This window comes from Panulirus ornatus, chromosome 25 (genome assembly GCF_036320965.1).
Source record: "Panulirus ornatus isolate Po-2019 chromosome 25, ASM3632096v1, whole genome shotgun sequence".
Taxonomy (NCBI): domain Eukaryota; kingdom Metazoa; phylum Arthropoda; class Malacostraca; order Decapoda; family Palinuridae; genus Panulirus; species Panulirus ornatus.
This window is the reverse complement of record NC_092248.1, coordinates 4,702,787-4,723,882: the sequence shown is the minus strand read 5'-3', so window position 1 is coordinate 4,723,882 and position 21,096 is coordinate 4,702,787. Positions and strand designations below refer to the sequence as shown.

Here is a 21,096-nt window from a genome sequence, read left to right as displayed (position 1 = left end):
AGATTTTCTTGCAGTGACTACTATGTGCTTGCCCTGCCTTCTGACAAAATGGTAGCAGGACTAGATGTAGTAGGTATGAAGGTTTAGGCAGGAGCATTAGGTAAAGCCTTTAGGTAGCAGTAGTAGGTGGGAGCATAAACTAGTAGGTAGTTGTTAGGAGTATTAGGTAGAAGTCTTTACCAACACTGCGCTAGACTTGCTCTCTACCAGCGGCTAGTCGTGAATTTGATATATGTAGGGGTGAAGCAGTTCATCTAAATTGACAGAGTACACATCGATGGGTTGCCGTGTGCCAGTAATGGCACACCCGAGAACGGGCAGTCCTCTTTTAAAAGCCCATATTTAGCTTACTCTTGATGAATTGTGACGCGCACACACTCGCTCAGGAACTTAATCACTTAGGATAAAGTTATTCAACACAAGTTTTACAGTGCGGGCAGTTTTATGCCATTAAAGGCACCCCAAGTACACACATCTGACTATACTACATATCCCTGTCTGCTAGTTTTGTCGTGATGGACGTGCTGTTGGTATATACAGATGGCAGTGTGAGGGGTGTTGTATAGACAGCCTGGTACAGTAATGTGTTTCCTAAGTCTGGGTTACTTTGAGGTCCGTGATGGTGATTGGCTGTGCCTTCTCCCAAGTCATGGAAAACTATGCAACAGTCACCAACACAAACATATGCTTATGCTGCTGCTTGAGTACTGATGATCTTATCATACTCCATTATTCATGGCAGTTCCATAATTCGCCTAAAGTGAAACCTCTCCATCACGAAAATTGATAATAAAACCCTGAGTAAAAGAAGGCTGACTTATCGTCTATGCGTGTCAGCGTATGACTGGATGTAATAGTTTTCTAATCATAGGGATTATGTAATTCTATTTGTCAACTTTTTACTACAAATGAGAAAAAAATATTTAGTATTTGAATAAAATAAATTTGATTGAATAATTAAAGTAATATATAGATATTTGCATAAGTATGAATTAAGAGTATAATAGTCCTCAGTATGGTATGGTCTGGAAGGGAGTTTCACCTAGGAAAGCATACTTACCTGGCACAGGAGATACCATGATCACGAAGGTGGTTCTCCCGGGACGAGGCCTACCATTGCACTCCGGTGGTGTTGACTCCCGCGATTGACCCAAAAGTGGTCAACTCGAGTGCGTAATTTTTGTTAGTGGGGAACTGCGTTCGCGCTGTTCCCCTAATAATAGCCAGTGAAACGTATGGAAGTATATGCCAGTTCCTTTCTCTTTCACTGGTGAACTTTGGTGAGTTTTACGCCAAATGATGCTCAGTAAAGTTTCATTTGCCGGCTCACTACATCACTCTGCGTTACACTTCTCGGGTCTTTTGTAGGTCAGTGTAAAGTTTAGTCATATACCTTACGAGGTTGGAGATCTACTCTCATGGGTGGCCCCATCTCTTGAATATTCTCTTGTATCATACAAATTAGTTAGTATGCTGTTTGCCTTCTCATTCTCATTAAACATTTTATTCCAGTGCTCAGTCTAAAAAGATTCTTTCCATTTCTCGCAAGTTTGACACTTGATTTGATATCATGGGCTCGAGTTGTTCTGCAGTGGACTCATTCTGATAGAAATTACACTAATACGACAAATTTGCAATTTTCATATTGTTCGTCTTATAAGGCCCAAATGAATGGGCCAAGAAAAAATTAAGTTAGACTCATTGAGTTGTTCCCCTCCACGGAAATCTTTAGTAAAAGGCGAAAGATTTATGCGTTTATGAAGGGAAACCAGAGTTGCTTCTGCATGCCATTTGACATGTGCAATCCTGAAGTACTGAGGAGTCAGCGAGTTGCCTCTTGCCGTCAAGAATGGCTGCTAAAGAAATATTTTTATATGAAATATGTGCAGTTTCTCTTGCTGTCGTATTATGTATTATATGAAATAATTAGTAACAGCATTTTTGAAGTATTTAATACTTGTATACAATGCTTCGTGTGTGTTATATATAATAACATAGACATTTTATTTTTGTGAACTTCGGTATATGTTGCCCTACATATGTTTCTTGATTGAAGGATCGTTGTTTTACAGTGGATCTCTTCATCAGGTAAAGGGAAAATTACTCCAGTGTCTCATCCTTGATGTAGATACATGTACATACTAGTTAGCGTAGGGGTGTTTTACGCCAGATGCTCAATATAGGTCCATTGGCCAAGTCTGTGTGTGTATATATATTTGTACGAGGTTGGAGTTCTGCACTTGTGGGGCCCCATCTCTTGAATGTTGTATCATACATTTTTTTTAGATTTTGATATGTTATATGTATTCATAATTTCATTCATCAATTTATTCCATTCATCCAATGCTTAGTCTAGAAAAATGCTTCTGTACATCATTTCATCCTCATTACATTTAGTGATGTAAAATGTCATCAGACCATCCATATAGTGTCTCAAGGGCCCCATATAAGTTGATTGAATCCACTTCACTTTCCATATCCCCCTGCTAGACCTTATCATCATCCGTTAACATATTCAGGTAGGAGTCTGACCTTTCTAGCAAGTAATCTAGATAGATCAGTATAAAGCAGTAGTCACACCCAAACATTTATAGTGGCAAGTAACAAGTTCAAAATCATACCCTACATATGTTACTGAACTAATTTTCTGCATACTATTAATGTACCTTAGATGTAGAAATATTGTATATTCATTTAGATAACATAAATAGTAATGAATTGAAATAGTGGTACGTTAGGGGGCTTTTTGAATATGATAGGATACTACAAACTGATATTATACCAAATGACATAATGAGCAGTGTACACTTTTCTCGCGTAGATTTTGCTTGGCTTTCAGCCTCACGCCATTAGTACTGAAAGTGGTGTCATAGATGTACAGCTTATATACTGCTCAAGGACATGAAAATTCTGTATATAGCTATATGTACTGTCTGCAGTGGACCCGTTTCAATAGAAACGACACAACTGCAAAAGTTTTCAAACTATCCGTCTTATAAGGCCCAATTGAATGGGCCAAGAAAAAATTAGATTAGACTCATTGAGTTGTTCCCCTCCACGGAAATCTTTAGTAAAAGGCGAAAGATTTATGCGTTTATGAAGGGAAACCAGAGTTACTTCTTCATCCCATTTGACATGTACAATCCTGAAGTACTGAGGAGTCAGCGAGTTGCCTCTTGCCGTCAAGAATGGCTGCTAAAGAAATATTTTTATATGAAATATGTGCAATTTCTCTTGCTGTCGTATTATGTATTATATGAAATAATTAGTAACAACATTTATGAAGTATTTAATACTTGTTATATACAATGTTATATGTACGTTATATATAATAACATAGACATTTTATTTTTGTGAACTTCGGTATATGTTGCCCTACCTGTTTCTTGATAGAAGGATCGTTTTACAAGGGATCTCTTCATCAGGTAAAGGGAAAATTACTCCAGTGTCTCATCCTTGATGTAGATACTTGTACATACTAGTTAGTGTAGGGGAGTTTTACGCCAGATGCTCAATAAAGGTCCATTTGCCAAGTCTGTGTGTGTGTATATATATTTGTACGAGGTTGGAGTTCTGCACTTGTGGGGCCCCATCTCTTGAATGTTGTATCATACTTTTTTTTAAATTTTGATATGTTATCTGTATTCACTTATCTGTATTCACAATTTCATTCATCAATTTATTCCATTCATCCAATGCGTAGTCTAGAAAAATGCTTCTGTACATCATTTCGTCCTCATTACATTTAGTGATGTAAAATGTCATCAGACCATCCATACAGTCTCTCTAGGGCCCCATATAAGTTGATTGAATCCACTTCACTTTCCATATCCCCCTGCAAGACCTTATCATCATCCGTTAACATATCCAGGTAGGAGTCTGACCTTTCTAGCGAGTAATCTAGATAGATCAGTAGAAAGCAGTAGTCACACCCAAACATTTATAGTGGCAAGTAACAAGTTCAAAATCATACCCTACATATTTTACTGAACTAATTTTCTGCATACTATTAATGTACCTTTGATGTAGAAATATTGTATATTCATTTAGATAACGTAAATAATAATGAATTGAAATAGTGGTACGTTAGGGGGCTTTTTGAATGAGTATGATAGAATACTACGAACTGATATTATACCAAATGACATAATGAGCAGTGTACACTTTTCTCGCGTAGATTTTGCTTGGCTTTCAGCCTCACGCCATTAGTAATGAAGGTGGTGTCACAGATGTACAGCTTATATACTGCTCAAGGACATGATAATTCTGTGTATAGCTATATGTACTGTCTGCAGTGGACTAGTTTCAATAGAAGCGACTCTACTGCAAAAGTTTTCATATTGTTCGTCTTATAAGGCCCAAATGAATGGGCCAAGAAAAAATTAAATTAGACTCATTGAGTTGTTCCCCTCCACGGAAATCTTTAGTAAAAGGCGAAAGATTTATGCGTTTATGAAGGGAAACCAGAGTTGCTTCTTCATTCCATTTGACATGTACAATCCTGAAGTACTGAGGAGTCAGTGAGTTGCCTCTTGCCGTCAAGAATGGCTGCTAAAGAAATATTTTTATATGAAATATGTGTAGTTTATCTTACTGTCGTATTATGTATTATCTGAAATAATTAGTAACAGCATTTATGAAGTATTTAATACTTGTTATGTGCAATGCTGTATGTGTGTTATATATAATAACATAGACATTTTGTTTTTGTGAACTTCGGTATATGTTGCCCTGCATATGTTTCTTGATTGAAGGATCGTTGGTTTACAAGGGATCTCTTTCATCAGGTAGAGGGGAAATTACTCCAGTGTCTCATCCTTGATGTAGATACATGTACATACTAGTTAGCGTAGAGGAATTTTAAGCCAGATGCTCAATATAGGTCCATTGGCCAAGTCTGTGTGTGTGTATATATATTTGTACGAGGTTGGAGTTCTGCCCTTGTGGGGCCCCATCTCTTGAATGTTGTATCATACATTTTTTTTTTAGTTTTTAATGTTATCTGTATTCACAATTTCATTCATCAATTTATTCCATTCATCCAGTGCTTAGTCTAGAAAAATGCTCCTGTACATCATTCCATCCTCATTACATTTAGTGATGTAAAATTTCATCAGACATCCATATACTATAGTCTGTCTAGGGCCCCATATAAGTTGATTGAATCCAATTCACTTTCCATAACCCCCCGGAAGACCTTTTCATCATCCGTTAACATATTTAGGTAGGAGTCTGACCTTTCTAGCAAGTAATCTAGATAGATCAGTATAAAGCAGTAGTCACACCCAAACATTTATAGTGGCAAGTAACAAGTTCAAAATCATACCCTACATATGTTACTGAACTAATTTTCTGCATACTATTAATGTACCTTAGATGTAGAAATATTGTATATTCATTTAGATAACATAAATAGTAATGAATTGAAATAGTGGTACGTTAGGGGGCTTTTTGAATATGATAGGATACTACAAACTGATAATATACCAAATGACATAATGAGCAGTGTACACTTTTCTCGCGTAGATTTTGCTTGGCTTTCAGCCTCACGCCATTAGTAATGAAGGTGGTGTCACAGATGTACAGCTTATATACTGCTCAAGGACATGATAATTCTGTGTATAGCTATATGTACTGTCTGCAGTGGACTCGTTTCAATAGAAACGACTCTACTGCAAAAGTTTTCATATTGTTCGTCTTATAAGGCCCAAATGAATGGGCCAAGAAAAAATTAAATTAGACTCATTGAGTTGTTCCCCTCCACGGAAATCTTTAGTAAAAGGCGAAAGATTTATGCGTTTATGAAGGGAAACCAGAGTTGCTTCTTTATGCCATTTGACATGTACAATCCTGAAGTACTGAGGAGTCAGTGAGTTGCCTCTTGCCGTCAAGAATGGCTGCCAAAGAAATATTTTTATATGAAATATGTGTAGTTTATATTGCTGTCGTATTATGTATTATATGAAATAATTAGTAACAGCATTTATGAAGTATTTAATACTTGTTATGTACAATGCTGTATGTGTGTTATATATAATAACATAGACATTTTGTTTTTGTGAACTTCGGTATATTTTGCCCTGCATATGTTTCTTGGTTGAAGGATCGTTGGTTTACAAGGGATCTCTTTCATCAGGTAGAGGGGAAATTACTCCAGTGTCTCATCCTTGATGTAGATACATGTACATACTAGTTAGCGTAGAGGAATTTTACGCCAGATGCTCAATAAAGGTCCATTGGCCAAGTCTGTGTGTGTGTATATATATTTGTAGGAGGTTGGAGTTCTGCACTTGTGGGGCCCCATCTCTTGAATATTGTATCATACATTTTTTTTTTTAGATTTTAATGTTATCTGTATTCACAATTTCATTCATCAATTTATTCCATTCATCCAGTGCTTAGTCTAGAAAAATGCTTCTGTACATCATTTCATCCTCATTACATTTAGTGATGTAAAATTTCATCAGACATCCATATACTATAGTCTGTCTAGGGCCCCATATAAGTTGATTGAATCCAATTCACTTTCCATAACCCCCCGGAAGACCTTTTCATCATCCGTTAACATATTTAGGTAGGAGTCTGACCTTTCTAGCAAGTAATCTAGATAGATCAGTATAAAGCAGTAGTCACACCCAAACATTTATAGTGGCAAGTAACAAGTTCAAAATCATACCATACATATGTTACTGAACTAATATTCTGCATACTGTTAATATACCTTAGATGTGGAAATATTGTATATTCATTTAAATAACATAAATAGTAATGAATTGAAATAGTGGCACATTAGGGGGCTGTTTGAATGAGTTATGTATAGCCATATGCACTGTCTGCAGTGGACACATTTAAGTAGAAACGACACTACTGCAATTGTTTTCATATTGTTTGTCTTATAAGGCCCAAATGAATGGGCCAAGAAAAAATTAAATTAGACTCATTGAGTTGTTCCCCTCCACGGAAATCTTTAGTAAAAGGCGAAAGATTTATGCGTTTATGAAGGGAAACCAGAGTTGCTTCTTCATTCCATTTGACATGTACAATCCTGAAGTACTGAGGAGTCAGAGAATTGCCTCTTGCCGTCAAGAATGGCTCCTAAAGAAATGTTATTACGAGAAATAGGTCCAATTTCTCTTTTTATCTTATTTCATGTTATGATATGTTTATCAATAGCATTACTATGATATTTATACTTGCTACTTTTAAATGCTGTGAGTATTTTTTATATAATAACATAAGAATTATTTCCTGTAGTGAATTTGTATGGGATCACAAGGGGAAATTACTTAAGTTTCTCAACCTTGATGTCGGTACAGATATCTGGTATACATATTACAAATATGATTTTACTTCAACAGGAATTTAGATTATTTTACTTTAGGACTTTAAATTCCTTAGTTTTTTGTGATTATATAAATTCTATTTTAGGCTACCCCAAAAACAATATCTGTGAGTCCTGATGTTGTCTTGCACCTTTCGTAAAGTTCCTGCAGTCCATGGCTTCGCAGTTTCCAGTAGCAGGACGATATAAGTTCCTTTCTAGTAAAGTTCTTAGACAAGATAGTATCCCTGATGACACAGCTTTACTAAAGGTGACTTTTCAAGTCGCTGTGTAACCTCATGCAGGCGGACTTCGAGCTAGAAATCACATTCAGCTTCCATCAGACCTTGGCGAAGCTACACACACACACACACCATAAACATGAATCTGTTTGAGATGAAGCAGTACATATAAGATTCTCTCTCTCTCTCTCTCTCTCTCTCTCTCTCTCTCTCTCTCTCTCTCTCTCTCTCTCTCTCTCTCTCTCTAGCCCACTCACCCGGCTCGTGCCAGTAATGGTGCACCCGAGAACAGAGTGTCATTGACAATAGCTTTTGCCAAGCTTAGTCTTTACATCCACGGATACAAGTATGTGAGCATGTACATATAAACTGAGCACGAACATGGTGGACATAGAAGTCATGGAGAAGTACAAGAGATATGGGTAGGCATAAACTTTGATGACATAACGGAACTTAGGAAGTTGAGAGTAGCTTTTTTTTTTTATTAGAAATCAAAATAATGACCGCCAACGCCCGACCTGTGGTCGAGAATCAGCAAGTCTGACAAAATTTGGAAAGTCAAACTACTCCAACAAAGTATCAGATTTATTGAAAGCAATACATACTATTGATTTCTTAGATTCTTTTAGAAAAGAAGGTAAAAGGTAAAGATGTTATATTCTTGCATTTTATTTTTGTACAGAATTTTTAGTGTACATAGGAATACATTACTATTTTAGTCTTTTTATGGTAGTGGTTTATTTAATCATTTTGTTTTTATTACTTTATGAAGAAAATATTGTATTTTACATCAGTTCCCCAAATACAATGTGCATTCGACAGCATTCAGTTCGGAGCCAACATATAACAACATAACACAAAAATAACTCGGGATATTTTAACATCGTCACCGCTAGATAGTCAGCTCACCTGCTTTCCACTTTCCCATTCTTTGCTTTTCTTTTATTTGAGATTCTTCCATTCACCTTATTTCGTACCTTCCAGTTTGTCCCTTGGCACAGAATTATGTTCGTGCATCTGACGAGTAAGTATTACTTGATAGTCGAATTGTGCTATACTGAATGTACCATTCAAATGTTGTAGATTTTTTTTAAAGTCCAGTGGTATTTATCTGGACAAGCTTTATACTTTTGAAAAGGAATGATTATAAGGTAATTATTTTTTCCTCTGATGCCGCATTATGTATTATTCAATGACTGTAGAGTTCTGTGAATGCATGGAGACTGTCAATACCTCTGCTTGTGTCCCTTTCCCATAGTTTTACTTATAGAATAATGAAATATTGACAAGAAAGCAGGGAATCAAAGAGAGAACATTGTTTCCTCGACATTTTCAGTTTTCATCACTTGTTCTCTTACGATTGGTATAACTCATGGTTTCTGTATGTTTCTGTCACATACAAATTAACATTTTGCTAGAAAGAGACAAAGAATATATACAAGTATAGACGATGGATTAGGATACATATGTATGTAAAATACCAATATGATTGCTATTCCACTTCCGGATTGTGACACGACTTCTTCGGCCTGTCAAATATTTAGGTCGAATGACATCAACCAGGTTAAATAGATGCTTCGAATTTAGGCGTATCTCTTACCAGTCTTTCTTGACTGGGAGAGGGAATTCATCAACTAGTCAAGTCCTTTTAGGTTGAGTCGGTGAACAGCGATGTTCAAGTAAAATTGACAGCGTCTTCAGAGACTACCTTACCTCTACTGTGAGGAGCCATCAGCGCACCCACTGGAACACAACATACAGGACTGGTAAATGGCACAGTCTCCGCGCAAGAGTCCCTGACCTCGCTGAGGAAGACCATGTACTTCCAGCGGCCTCACTGCTACTCTAAGACCCCAAAAGAACCAAAATGGAACACCTGTTCTGGACCATAGGAGAATGCCCACCTCCCAGATGAAGAGAGCGCGTCCAGCACCATCTCCATAAGAAATTGCTTGCGTCTCGGATGATGCATAAAAAACAAGGAACGGGCCGCCAACAAGTGGGAGCCCATGTCGGAGACTACGCAGAGGTCCGACAATCTTTAAAGAAGAAAAAAAAATATAACTGGTTTCCCATTAAAATGCATTAAGCTTTCGCAGCCCTTGTGCTGTGGAGAATTAAAAGTGTAATGAGTTTCGCTTTTTGGTAAATATGATCCGGTTCATAATGGAAGAGCTAAAGGTGTGAATAAAGGAATTTAAGATGAGTGTGTCTGTACAAACAGTCGTCACGAAATGTGGCTCCTTGACACTCTTAATGACAGCCTGTTCTCGAGAGTCCTTTTACTAGTATACTTAGGAAAGTTGATGTTGAAAACAACATTTGGCTGTCATTTAGAAGCTGTCAGTACTATGTTCTGCTCCCGGCTGGGTGACCTGATCTTTGACGACAACGAAGAGGAAATTAGAAATACAAAAACAACAACCATAGGCCAAGATCACGAAGCGCATTAAGATTACCAACCCAAAGAACACAAGATTACCGACACACAGATGGCTAAGAAAACATGCATGTCCTACTTATCTGTGCCACATGGCCAGATTAGAGAGAAGTACATCCCTATCATATGCATGAGATGTTGTAAGACAGAGTACCATAAACCAACATGTGTAGAAGAACCCGACTACAAGATTTGTTATAAGTATGCTGAAGTAAGACATGGAAAATGTGCACCGCCACAATCAAGAAATGCATGAACCTCAGAGAACCGCACAGGACTCTAAAGATGAAATGTAAAGGAAGAATGATAGAGCAAGACACACAATAAGCAAGAGGCAGATGAAGATTCTTCAAGACGTACAACATGAAGCATTAATGTTTGCCCGCCAACAACCAGAGATTCCCATATACTCTAACGACAGAGCAAATACATAATGTTACCAACACAGTTCCTTTAAACCTGAGACTGCACAGAAGAGCAGTTGAAATATGGGAAACGCCGGGACAGAAGTAAGACACACTGCTCACAACAAAGGCCTTCACCAGACAACAGAGTGGGAACACAATTGGTTCCCGAGTAGTCACGAAAATCGACATAGAACCAGAAGCAATTTATTAGGTATAAAGATGAGGCCAACCCTATATATTACACAAGAACCTGATGGATGGGGCTTACCCCATAAGTTACACAAGAACCTGGTGGATGAGGCCTACTCCATAAGTTACACAAGATACACAAGAACCTGATGGACGAGGCTTACCCCATAAGTTACATAAGAACCTGATGGATGAGGCCTACTCCATAAGTTACACAAGAACCTGATGGATGAGGCCTACTCCATAAGTTACACAAGATACACAAGAACCTGATGGATGAGGCCAACCCCATATCCTACTCCATAAGTTACACAAGAACCTGATGGATGAAGCCTACCCCATAAGTTACACAAGAACCTGATGGATGAGGCCTACCCCATAAGTTACATAAGAACCTGATGGATGAATCCTACCCCATAAGTTACACAAGAACCTGATGGATGAGGCCTACCCCATAAGTTACATAAGAACCTGATGGATGAGACCTACTCCTTAAGTTACACGAAACTTGATGGAGCCCTCCAACCTTGCAAATTGAAAATGAATAAATCTTGCATCAGTTTGAAAAAGAAAAGGATGAATACCTCAGCATCTACACAAGAACCTGCTGGAGCCCCCCAGCCTAGCAATCAAAGATGAATGAATGCATCAGTTAGAAAAGAGAAATAGATGAAGATTACCTCAACAACCTCACAAGAACCTACTGGAGCCCTCCAGCCTAGCAACAAAAGATGAATAATCTTATAGAAAAAGATATATTACGCCACCCCAGAATCTGGAGAGACTCCTCCACTGTTATGGACTCGTGTAAGCTATCCACTACTCCCGTAGGGGATAGTGGTGGTGACCGATCTATGCATAACTTAGAATATAGAAATCACAGAGACATACGCACAAAGATACTATTGCAGACTGTACGGATTAGGATGCTACTGAGAAACAAAGTGTCTTGATCAGGAGGAGAGAAAGAGAGAGCAGTCTTAGTAATTGGTAAGTTGTGCAGGTTAACAATATGATGACCATTCAACTTCCGACATGTTACGCAAGTTGTTTGGCCTGGCAAAATTTAGGAGTTAAACGACTCTCAACACAATCTCGAGGCCTATGAAAGAGTGTGGCGGTGGAACATACTTTGTGGGAATCCAAAGAAATCTGATGATGAATGAAAATGTAATTTTTTTCCTATTTTTAACCTTTTGATATCACCAATTCCATAGATATTTTGCAAAATAATGAATACAATTCGTATCAAGAGAACATCGCTTCTATAAAAGCATGAAGTATTTGTCAACAAATTTGTTTTTCTTATTGCGTTTGTTTTTATTTCGTGCGTTAGCCCAAACTATAACGGGAGCCTTATGCGTAACAAGAGTGTATGTGGTGTTAGGATAATCTTTAACAACTGAATAAGGTGTTCAAGATTGGTAACATATTAACGCCAGTAGACTATTTATTGACCTCAGCAATCTGTTGCCATCAAGCCTAGATACTGTAACAAGTGGGACTATATTTTCTAAACATTCAGGAATACAGAGCATTACGAATATGTGCTTCCACAAGTCTGGAAGATGAAGGTAACCATTAAAGACGTACCCTTAGGCAGATATATGATTCCAAGTGGTTTGTGAACAAGGCTTACTGGAAAGCCAGGAAGACATTTGATACAAGAATGTAGAAAAGGATGATAGATCAAAATGCTTGGTGTTGTCCTATTCTCCTAACTTATCTGGTGTAAGATAAGTTACCAAAAAAACTGCTGTTAATGCTGCCTTCCCATATGATAACAGAAAGACCTTACTTAAAAGTAAGCCAAATTATCAGAAAATTGGGAGTGTTTACGCCGTTAAATGTAAGGCACGTAAAGTTGTGTATGTTGGCCTAACGGGTAAAACAGAAAGTAATGCTATAGACACAATCATTCAAAACGCAGAGGTGACCACAGCAATGTTTACAGTCCTTCAAAAACACAGAGGTGACCACACCAATGTTTACAGTCCTTCAAAACACAGAGGTGACCACACCAATGTTTACATTCCTTCAAAACACAGAGGTGACCACAGCAATGTTTACAGTCCTTCAAAACGCAGAGGTGACCACAGCAATAGTTACAGTCCTTCAAAACGCAGAGGTGACCACAGCAATGTTTACAGTCCTTCAAAACGCAGAGGTAACCACAGCAATGTTTACAGTCTTAACGCAGAGGTGACCACAGCGATGCTGATGTAAACATTGGCAAGAAAACGTTCACCCCCTTTCTACTTTAGCAACCCAGTCGCATCGTACCCGTTATTAGATTACGCTACACGTGATGTCACTGAATCTATCTTAATTGTCATCAGTAATAACTTTAATCTGTTCCCAGGTAACTTTAAATCACATCCTATTATCAACCAAATCATTATGGAAGAACTATCAGGATATAGCACAAGAATAGGATACTTTACCAAGGGCCAACCACCCCATCGCAACCCCCTTAACCATAAGGCACCCCCTAACATACCCTTTAGTGGTCAGGTCAGCGTCTACTTTGGCATATCGGTCACAGGATGTACGAACCTTTGTGCTGGTGGTAGGAGTTGAAACTGTACAAGTTTTTACACCTGATGAGGTAGATGGTCTCCGCGAAACGTGTGTTCTGTATTTGTAAATTATCAATAAAGAGCATTCACTGAACTCTACTGAAGTGACAGAGGTACACAGACCCAAGATCCAATCGGGGTGGTCTGGCCTTAACGCTTAAAAGAAAACAAAAAAACTTGTTAGCATGAGAAGAAAAGGATAGCTGAGCAAAGGCTCACTACCCGCTATCCACTTCCTCCAGCAAACGCTGGCAAGAAAACAGGTAGAAGAATACCTTGCAAGATTAATAATCCTGAAGGAAAGGTAGAATGACCTTGAATATGTCATACATCTCATCACAAACAACATGCATCCCTTCACTTTTTCTTACAAAGGCAATGTTAAGGATAAACTTGAGCCTCGGCGTATCGAATTACCTTACCTTTATTATTCCTGATGTTGAAAGAATGATACTGTAATTTTCAATTACTCTCTCAAAGCAGGTGACGGGTAATCAGTGTTTGTGTGATATCGCAACAAGGCCAGGACGAAGGTAGACTGACAGGCCACAAGGCCAGGAAGAAGGTAGACTGATAGGCCACAGGGCCAGGAAGAAGGTAGACTGACAGGCCACAAAGGCCAGGAAGAAGGTAGACTGACAGGCCACAAGGCCAGGAAGAAGGTAGACTGACAGGCCACAAAGGCCAGGAAGAAGGTAGACTGACAGGCCACAAGGCCAGGAAGAAGGTAGACTTGACAGGCCACAAGGTCAGGAAGAAATCAGTGGTTGAGAAGATAGCCAGATATGCCACTGCATAATGATAGAATTATTCACTACCGGACGGTGACAAATGACGGTCAAGCATAATTTGGAAGATAGATAAGAGTGTTGCTCTGAACAACATTTTCTCGGAGCTTTTTCCATGCCACAATAATGTGTGTTCCAGTCCAGAATAACTCTGTGACCTAAGTTTTAATCCATTTCCTCTCGTCGGTCATGCTAGTGTTGAAGAAATTATGAATATCAACGTTGTTGAATCCTTTAAGTATTTTGAAACATGATTGATTTTCCCCGGATTTTTGCTCAAGGGTAAACAAGTTTAATTCTCGCAGTATTTACTCTTATGGTTTGTTACGCAAGGAGGGAATCGACTTTGTTGCTCTCCGCTGCACTGCTTCCAATTTATGAATGTCCTTCCAAAACTATACTGCCTATTGCAGGGTGTGGTTTAACTAGTCTTAGGTATAGTACTTTTGTACGTAAAGTTTCTGTTTATAAATCCAAACATCCTGTTTGTTTTCTTGGCAGCTTCATTGCAATGCTGAGAGAATTTGAAGTTATTTGAGACTGATCCCTAGACTTGTCACACAAGGGATGTGCTTTATCCTGTGGACCGTCAGTTCATGTTTATTGACATTGAATAGGATTTGCCATTCACTAGACCATTCAGCGATCGTATCCAGATCCTCTTTTTGTCATCTTAGCCTATATTCTTCCTTTAATACGGCACTGCCGATCTTTGTGTCATCTGCAGATATGGAGACTTGTTTATTTAACCCCTACGTCAGTGTTGTTGATATGAATGATGAAAAGTATGGGACCAAGTACGGATCCTTGGGGTACTCCACTTATAACGGGTGACCACGGTGATGATTTCCCTCTCATTACGTAACCAGGCAGCTATTCACTTTCCGATGCCACCTGGGAAAACACCTGAAAAATATAATTCTACTTGGTTTTGAATTTAGAGTAATAGCATTCTTGTAGAATAGGCTTAACTTTACTAGAAGTAAGAACCTTGTACGTCAAAATGTTTTCTTGTGTCTTTATATATAAGTACGATTTCACCTCATATATATATATATATATATATATATATATATATATATATATATATATATATATATATATATATATATATATATATATATTATATGCGGTTGGCTGTAGGGTGGACAGACTCATGACCTGCCTAGCTAGCATGGGCCAATAGGCCTCTTGCAGTGTCCTCAATTCTAATGTTCTAACCCCAGAAAATTACCAGCAGGTTTGGATGTGAACCAGTTTCACAGGCTCAGGCCCGCTGATATATTTACGAAGGTACCTCCGCCGTATCACATATTTTGTCAAAGTATCGTAAATTTCAATTCAGTTGGTCGGTTGTGCAGTTGTGAGTTATGGTGATAACGGTGTTATACATGTAGAAGTTTTATATATCTATTGGAAACATTGTTTATTTTGTTTATTGTTAATGTGATGATAACAGTGATAAGGTTATGCTCGCGTTTACCTATGGTATATGTACCATGTTTATTTTCAGTTTCTGCATATATTTTTCATCTATTCCTAATTTCTTTCTTATTTTATGGGGTGGACGAATGCATGCTTTTATTATTTTTTGAGAGTAAGATATGGTAAATGGATTCCGGTCCTGGCGTTCATAGTTTAATTTGAGAACTTTATACCCTTAAATATTTCATTATGTCTTTCTGACCGTCCAACTACATGACTTTTTTTGTCAAGAGTCGTCAGGCCGGGCAAAATTTGGAAAGTCAAACTACCTAAACAAAGTGGTTGACCTTTAATGGGTAGCTCGATCTAAAAATAAAATTTTGAAATCTTTGAGAAGGAAAACAACTAAAGATATAATTCTACACGGATTTAAGACTGTAGTAATTGCATTCTCGTCACATAAGCTTAACTTTACTAGAGAAAAGAATCTGATACGTCAAAAATATATTTTCTTACGTCTTTATACAGAATTTAAGACAAATATAAGTCCTCAATGATATTCTTTAATAGTAACCCATTTATAGTAATCGTTTTCTTTTAAGTTACCTATTATATTTAATCGTTTTCTGTAGTGTGATCTAGACTTATGGTTTAAAAGGTGTTTACGTTGAAATAGTAGGTTATATTTTATCCACTAATGCTTTGCATCAATATCATCACACTTTGTGAGAACGCTCATGGTCTCATTATTATCCTGAACACCTCATGAAGGTGTTCAGGATCATTCTATTGGTGTTTATGATTTGACTTCGACGGCTTCTATGATCATGTCTGGCACCTGGTTTACCTACAGCCCGTCAAACCGACCATTTGATATGTAACGCAAAGGTACAGTAAAAACCCGGTTAAATGTACAACAGACATACAAACCTTAAGATACTGTTCTTGTTTTCGATTGAAAGGTAACCACTGTAACTAGGTCTTAACAACTTGTGCGGGGTCACGATTCTCCAAAGACAAAACAAGTCTTAAGAGTTTGTGTGGGCAATGATTCTCCAAGACAAAGCCTGGCACAGCTCCTGATAATGACAGCCCATTCGTTCTCAATTGTGCCACTACTGGCGTAAATCAGGTGTGTGTGCTGGAGGTGCCATTACTGTCACAGGGCAGACTATGTGCAGCTGTCGTGGACTGGACTCTTTTGAAGTGGATGTGTACTGCGTAATATGTGTTGAATTTTTACATCTCCAGTAATTGATAATTTCTTTGAATAGTGCATGCGTGGAAGTACTTATAGGTATATTTCTCTTTGATTGTGATATACGTCGCCGTGCTCTGTAACTCTTGGAGTAAATAGGCAATAAGAGGCATTTTATGTTTCTTCTTCATTGAAAAACTAAGGGACGTAATTATTATCAAAGCTGCCGACATGCGCAAAATGGAATTTCCTTTGCTCTTTGGTGATAAACACTCTTTGGAGGGCAGATGTCTGTTTTCGGGTATTTTGGCCTCGAGTTTACTTTTTTATATCTGTGATTTTTGTTTACTTTATTTCGTATCTTTGATTCTTGTTCACCATTGTCTCCTGGGGAATTATATAGGTTATGATACACACAGGGCCTCTGAAACTGACACATTCCTTTGGGGATGGGTTGGCATTTAATGGCTCCTTCCTTATATTTTCTGTTTGGTCACTTTATAAATATTTTTAAAGTTCATTACCCCTCGTGGTGAATACTTCACAGCTGAATCCCAAGTTGTGCTGTTATTTTCAAAGCCAAGAAATCTCTTTAAGAAAATTCAAGAGTTAGTAGGAAGGTTTTATCCGAGTGGTGTAATGGTAATTGATTAAAAGGAGTTAGTTAGGAAAATTGTTAGAAAAGTAGAACGAAAGCTGGCAAAAGAGAAGTAGAAATCATATCGAATGTATTTAGACATAATTGAGGATGGTCATTGCAATGCAAAGAGTTGGTGAGTTCAGTCTGTGAAAGATGACAACACCATTTAGATATTTGTATTATGAGCTTAGGACAATATATATCTTGTATAATGGTCAGTCATTGTAATGAGCGTGTTCTTTTCTATTCATCATCGGGGAGTTCAGATTACATGGTGGTAATTTACTGAAATGAATGACGCTCAAAAAGGAAATGGAGTATATTTATTTTTACGGTCTTGAAGTATGTATTACAACTAGTTTATACAGAGTGGCATCTCGACCATTTAAGCATCCTGAAAAAGTTTTAATTTGTTGTATTTCTTTTAATGAATGTAGTCTATAACCATGTTCTATAATTGGCCTTTTGCTTGTGTGTATAAACAAAATATGACTAGTTTCCTTCAAGTGTACGCCTTCTTTTACTATTTTTAGTATAGTTTTATCCTATTGGCTAAAAACAATTTTGCTTTAATTCATAATTACCTTTTAAAATGACATGAATGATATCTTGAGCCGTATTTAAAAGAGTTGTGTATTGTTGATAGCGTCGTTTGTGTTTGGGGTTAGGTTGGTGAGATATAATAAAACCCTTCCTTGCTCTGTATGAGACCATGTTTTGCTGTGTGTATTAGTGAAAGACAATGCCAGCCTCAAGCAGATGTCGAAATTTACATAAATATAGTTTGACAGTTTTTGTTAACTCGATTTTAAAATTGACCTGATCTTTGTTTGCAACACCTTTCCGAATAGGGTCTTTTGCCGATGGGAGCGTTGCTATGGCGGCACAAGGCGTATATATATATATGTTAATATAACATAAGCTAAAGTTTTAACACATGGGCACAACAAAGTAATCTATAGATTTGTAAGAAACGCCAATGAATTCGCGTAATACATTTGGTAGAAATTGATGTAGACTAGGTTGACGTGAATCGTAGGGTTATTCTGTGGTCTATGATAGTAGCAAGGGCTGTGATGATGAAGGTAAATCTGGCTCAGAAGTTGTGAATTATTTATAAGAATTCGCTGAAATTATGAAAGTTTAATCGAACTTCTTATACTAATAGACATTTATCTCGCTTTCGAGGTCAATATTCAAAAATGTCGTGTTGGTGTTTTTGTCAAAGTAAATTATGATATACCAGATAAAGGCTATTCTAGACTCACATTTACTCTATGGTAACTTAACATTTTCCATCCATGTAGTTCCAGTATCGGCTTTTCGATATTAAAGCTGGCATGGTTGTGACTGAGTGTCAAGCCTTGTATAATTACAAGCACGCCACTTTCCTGTTATATGATGTTATAAGTGACTGCTATTTGATTCCATAGATTCATTAATCAGGAACCTATTTACAACTAAATGATGCTAGAGCACCCCTTGTGGAATAGGCAAAAGTATAACTAATACTCAACCACTTTTAAGTATTTGAATATTATGCGGTATATGTCATTTTTTTTTCCGTTTCATAATTGTCTATATATAATATTTTTGATTTTTTACTTCTTTCCAGGCATGATGCATGCAGTAGTATCATGTTCAGGCATTTGAAATGTATGGAAGACCAAACAGTGTGATATTTAGAACATTTTAATTTTCTGTAGCTCTAATACTTGGGGATTACACATGACAGCTAGTGACTGAGTATGAATGAATGTGGCATTTTGTGTCTGTTTTCTTGTGGGGTGCGGTAGCACTGCGAATGGATGAAGGCAAGTAAGTATGAATATGTACATGTATATTTATGTATATGTCTGTGTATGTACTTGTGTATATAGTGATATGTTTATGTATGTATATGTGCATGTTTGGGTGTTTATGTATGTACATGTGTATATGAGTGGATGGGCTATTCTTCGTATGTTTCTTGGCGCTGCCTCGCTTATGCGGGAAACAGCGATCAAGTATGACAGATGATAATAATAATTTAAGATTACCTTCTAAATATATATTCCTGTATTTTGAAGATCAAACTTAAGCTTTTATGAGAGGGCTTAATGGTCCTAGATAGGGAAAATTGGTCAAGATGTCAAGGTCATTAAGGAGTAGTGATTTTTGTCTTTTTTCCAGACAATGAAACTAATGCCAGGAGACTTTAGTAGATGTAAAGGAAGAATGTATGCCACAAAGTGAAGGAAGGTCTTGAAGGAAACCAGAAATGTCACCAGGTATATTGTTCAAAAAAATTTTAACCATTAAGAAAATTTTTTAAGGCTACATATAAAACTAGGTAAGGTAGTAAATTTCATAATTATCAATGGCCTTTAGTTTTTTTTCATTTTGAAAGAAATATGAGAAAACTGAAAATTCATAATCATGATTATCAAAGATGTTACATTTATTCATGTGACTAAAATCTTGGCAAAAGCATGAGACTCTACCCACCCAAACTGCTCCAAAACAACCCACTTAAACCCCAAGTAGAAGTAAAAGCTTACTCCAGCTTCACACATCAGCAACTTGCAGTTATGCAGCCTCTGCTTGCAGAACTCCACTTATTAACAAATACATTGATATACGTATGCACACCAAAAATTGAATGACAGTCACTAAGCAACCAATCTATCATCTTTATATCCATCTGAAACAACACTCCTCTTGTCTACTTTCTGGAGATCACTCATATTAGATTCAGTGTATCATAAGACCCCTTATTCCCAATATGCAGCTTACAATCTGAAGAAAATTGTCTTGCTATCACCCAACAAAAAGACATGCACACAGCATCACAGCACTTCTTGACTTGTGGTCTCCTCCATTGTAGGTGGCTAGTACCTGTGTGCTGCAGAGCCTCATGGAAGGGGATCCTGGGGCAGGAAGATTAAATTAAAAATGTCTAGGAACAAGAGAGCATCTCAGAGGTGCTTTTTACTCCAGAGTTGTCAATAGGGCAATAGATTTGAATTTAAGACTCCTTGTATTCACATGATAATTATCAATTTCACTTTAAGAGGTTTTAATGTGGGATACTCTGGTAAAGTTATTTTGAATGATGGTGCTTTATCTTTAACGTATGTATTGAATATTGCTTTATTGTAACTCCGAAATGCTTTCATATGAATGTCTCGCTGTAGGATTGGTAACAATTAATGAAGGAATAACATTGAAAGTGTTAGAAAACAGTGAGTTTTGCCTTGTATGTCACAGCTTTATTGGTAATTTTAGCCTTTGAGAATGAGTAAGATCTGTTGTTTAAGATCTTTCATGCTGATACATGGACCAAAATTCCATCACTTATTACTTTTAGAAATGTGAAGTGGAGTACTGTTAGAAAATTGAATCTTGTAATTGCATATTAGTTTGAGTTCTCCTTAGTAATCATGGGTTTATGAGCTTAGTAGAGTGGCTCTATCTTTTCCTTGTTTATCTTTCTTTTAATATTTCACTCGTCTCTTGGAAAATTTTAATTTGCACATTTGGATCTTGCCCAGTTTTAGCTTGTACTTGCCATGTATAAGTGCTTTGTCAAGCAGATACTCATGAAATAAGTATTATTTACATTAAAAATAATGCATCCATGCTGCCTGTGCACATACTCGCTGTTCTTGTACTGTTTCTCTCCATACTGTAAGACGTGATTCCTGAAAGCCTGTGTATATCACAGAATTTAAGCAGCTCCTCAGTTTTTATACATATCATGTGTCCTGTGACTTGTTTGTTACTTTCATAGTCGGATCACATCTGATCTACATTTCCAGGTTTTGTACAGTGCTTCTTTTTTCCTTTCCATAGTAGATACAATTTGCCTCATTTTTTCGTGTATGT

At 37.3% G+C, this 21,096-nt stretch overlaps 6 non-coding genes across 6 annotated transcripts; 1 reads left to right on the top strand and 5 right to left on the bottom strand.

Moving 5' to 3' along the window:
- Positions 1-1,052: 1,052 nt before the first annotated feature.
- On the top strand, positions 1,053-1,215 carry LOC139757354 (U1 spliceosomal RNA). Its single transcript, XR_011714596.1, has one exon. It is a non-coding gene; the product is annotated as a U1 spliceosomal RNA (small nuclear RNA).
- Positions 1,216-1,659: 444 nt separating this feature from the next.
- LOC139757353 (U5 spliceosomal RNA) lies at positions 1,660-1,777 on the bottom strand. Its single transcript, XR_011714595.1, has one exon. It is a non-coding gene; the product is annotated as a U5 spliceosomal RNA (small nuclear RNA).
- Positions 1,778-2,998: 1,221 nt separating this feature from the next.
- On the bottom strand, positions 2,999-3,116 carry LOC139757355 (U5 spliceosomal RNA). The gene has a single exon (XR_011714597.1). It is a non-coding gene; the product is annotated as a U5 spliceosomal RNA (small nuclear RNA).
- Positions 3,117-4,354: 1,238 nt separating this feature from the next.
- Positions 4,355-4,472, bottom strand: LOC139757352 (U5 spliceosomal RNA). Its single transcript, XR_011714594.1, has one exon. It is a non-coding gene; the product is annotated as a U5 spliceosomal RNA (small nuclear RNA).
- Positions 4,473-5,703: 1,231 nt separating this feature from the next.
- LOC139757351 (U5 spliceosomal RNA) lies at positions 5,704-5,821 on the bottom strand. The gene has a single exon (XR_011714593.1). It is a non-coding gene; the product is annotated as a U5 spliceosomal RNA (small nuclear RNA).
- Positions 5,822-6,898: 1,077 nt separating this feature from the next.
- Positions 6,899-7,016, bottom strand: LOC139757356 (U5 spliceosomal RNA). Its single transcript, XR_011714598.1, has one exon. It is a non-coding gene; the product is annotated as a U5 spliceosomal RNA (small nuclear RNA).
- Between the last annotated feature and the right edge of the window lie 14,080 nt (positions 7,017-21,096).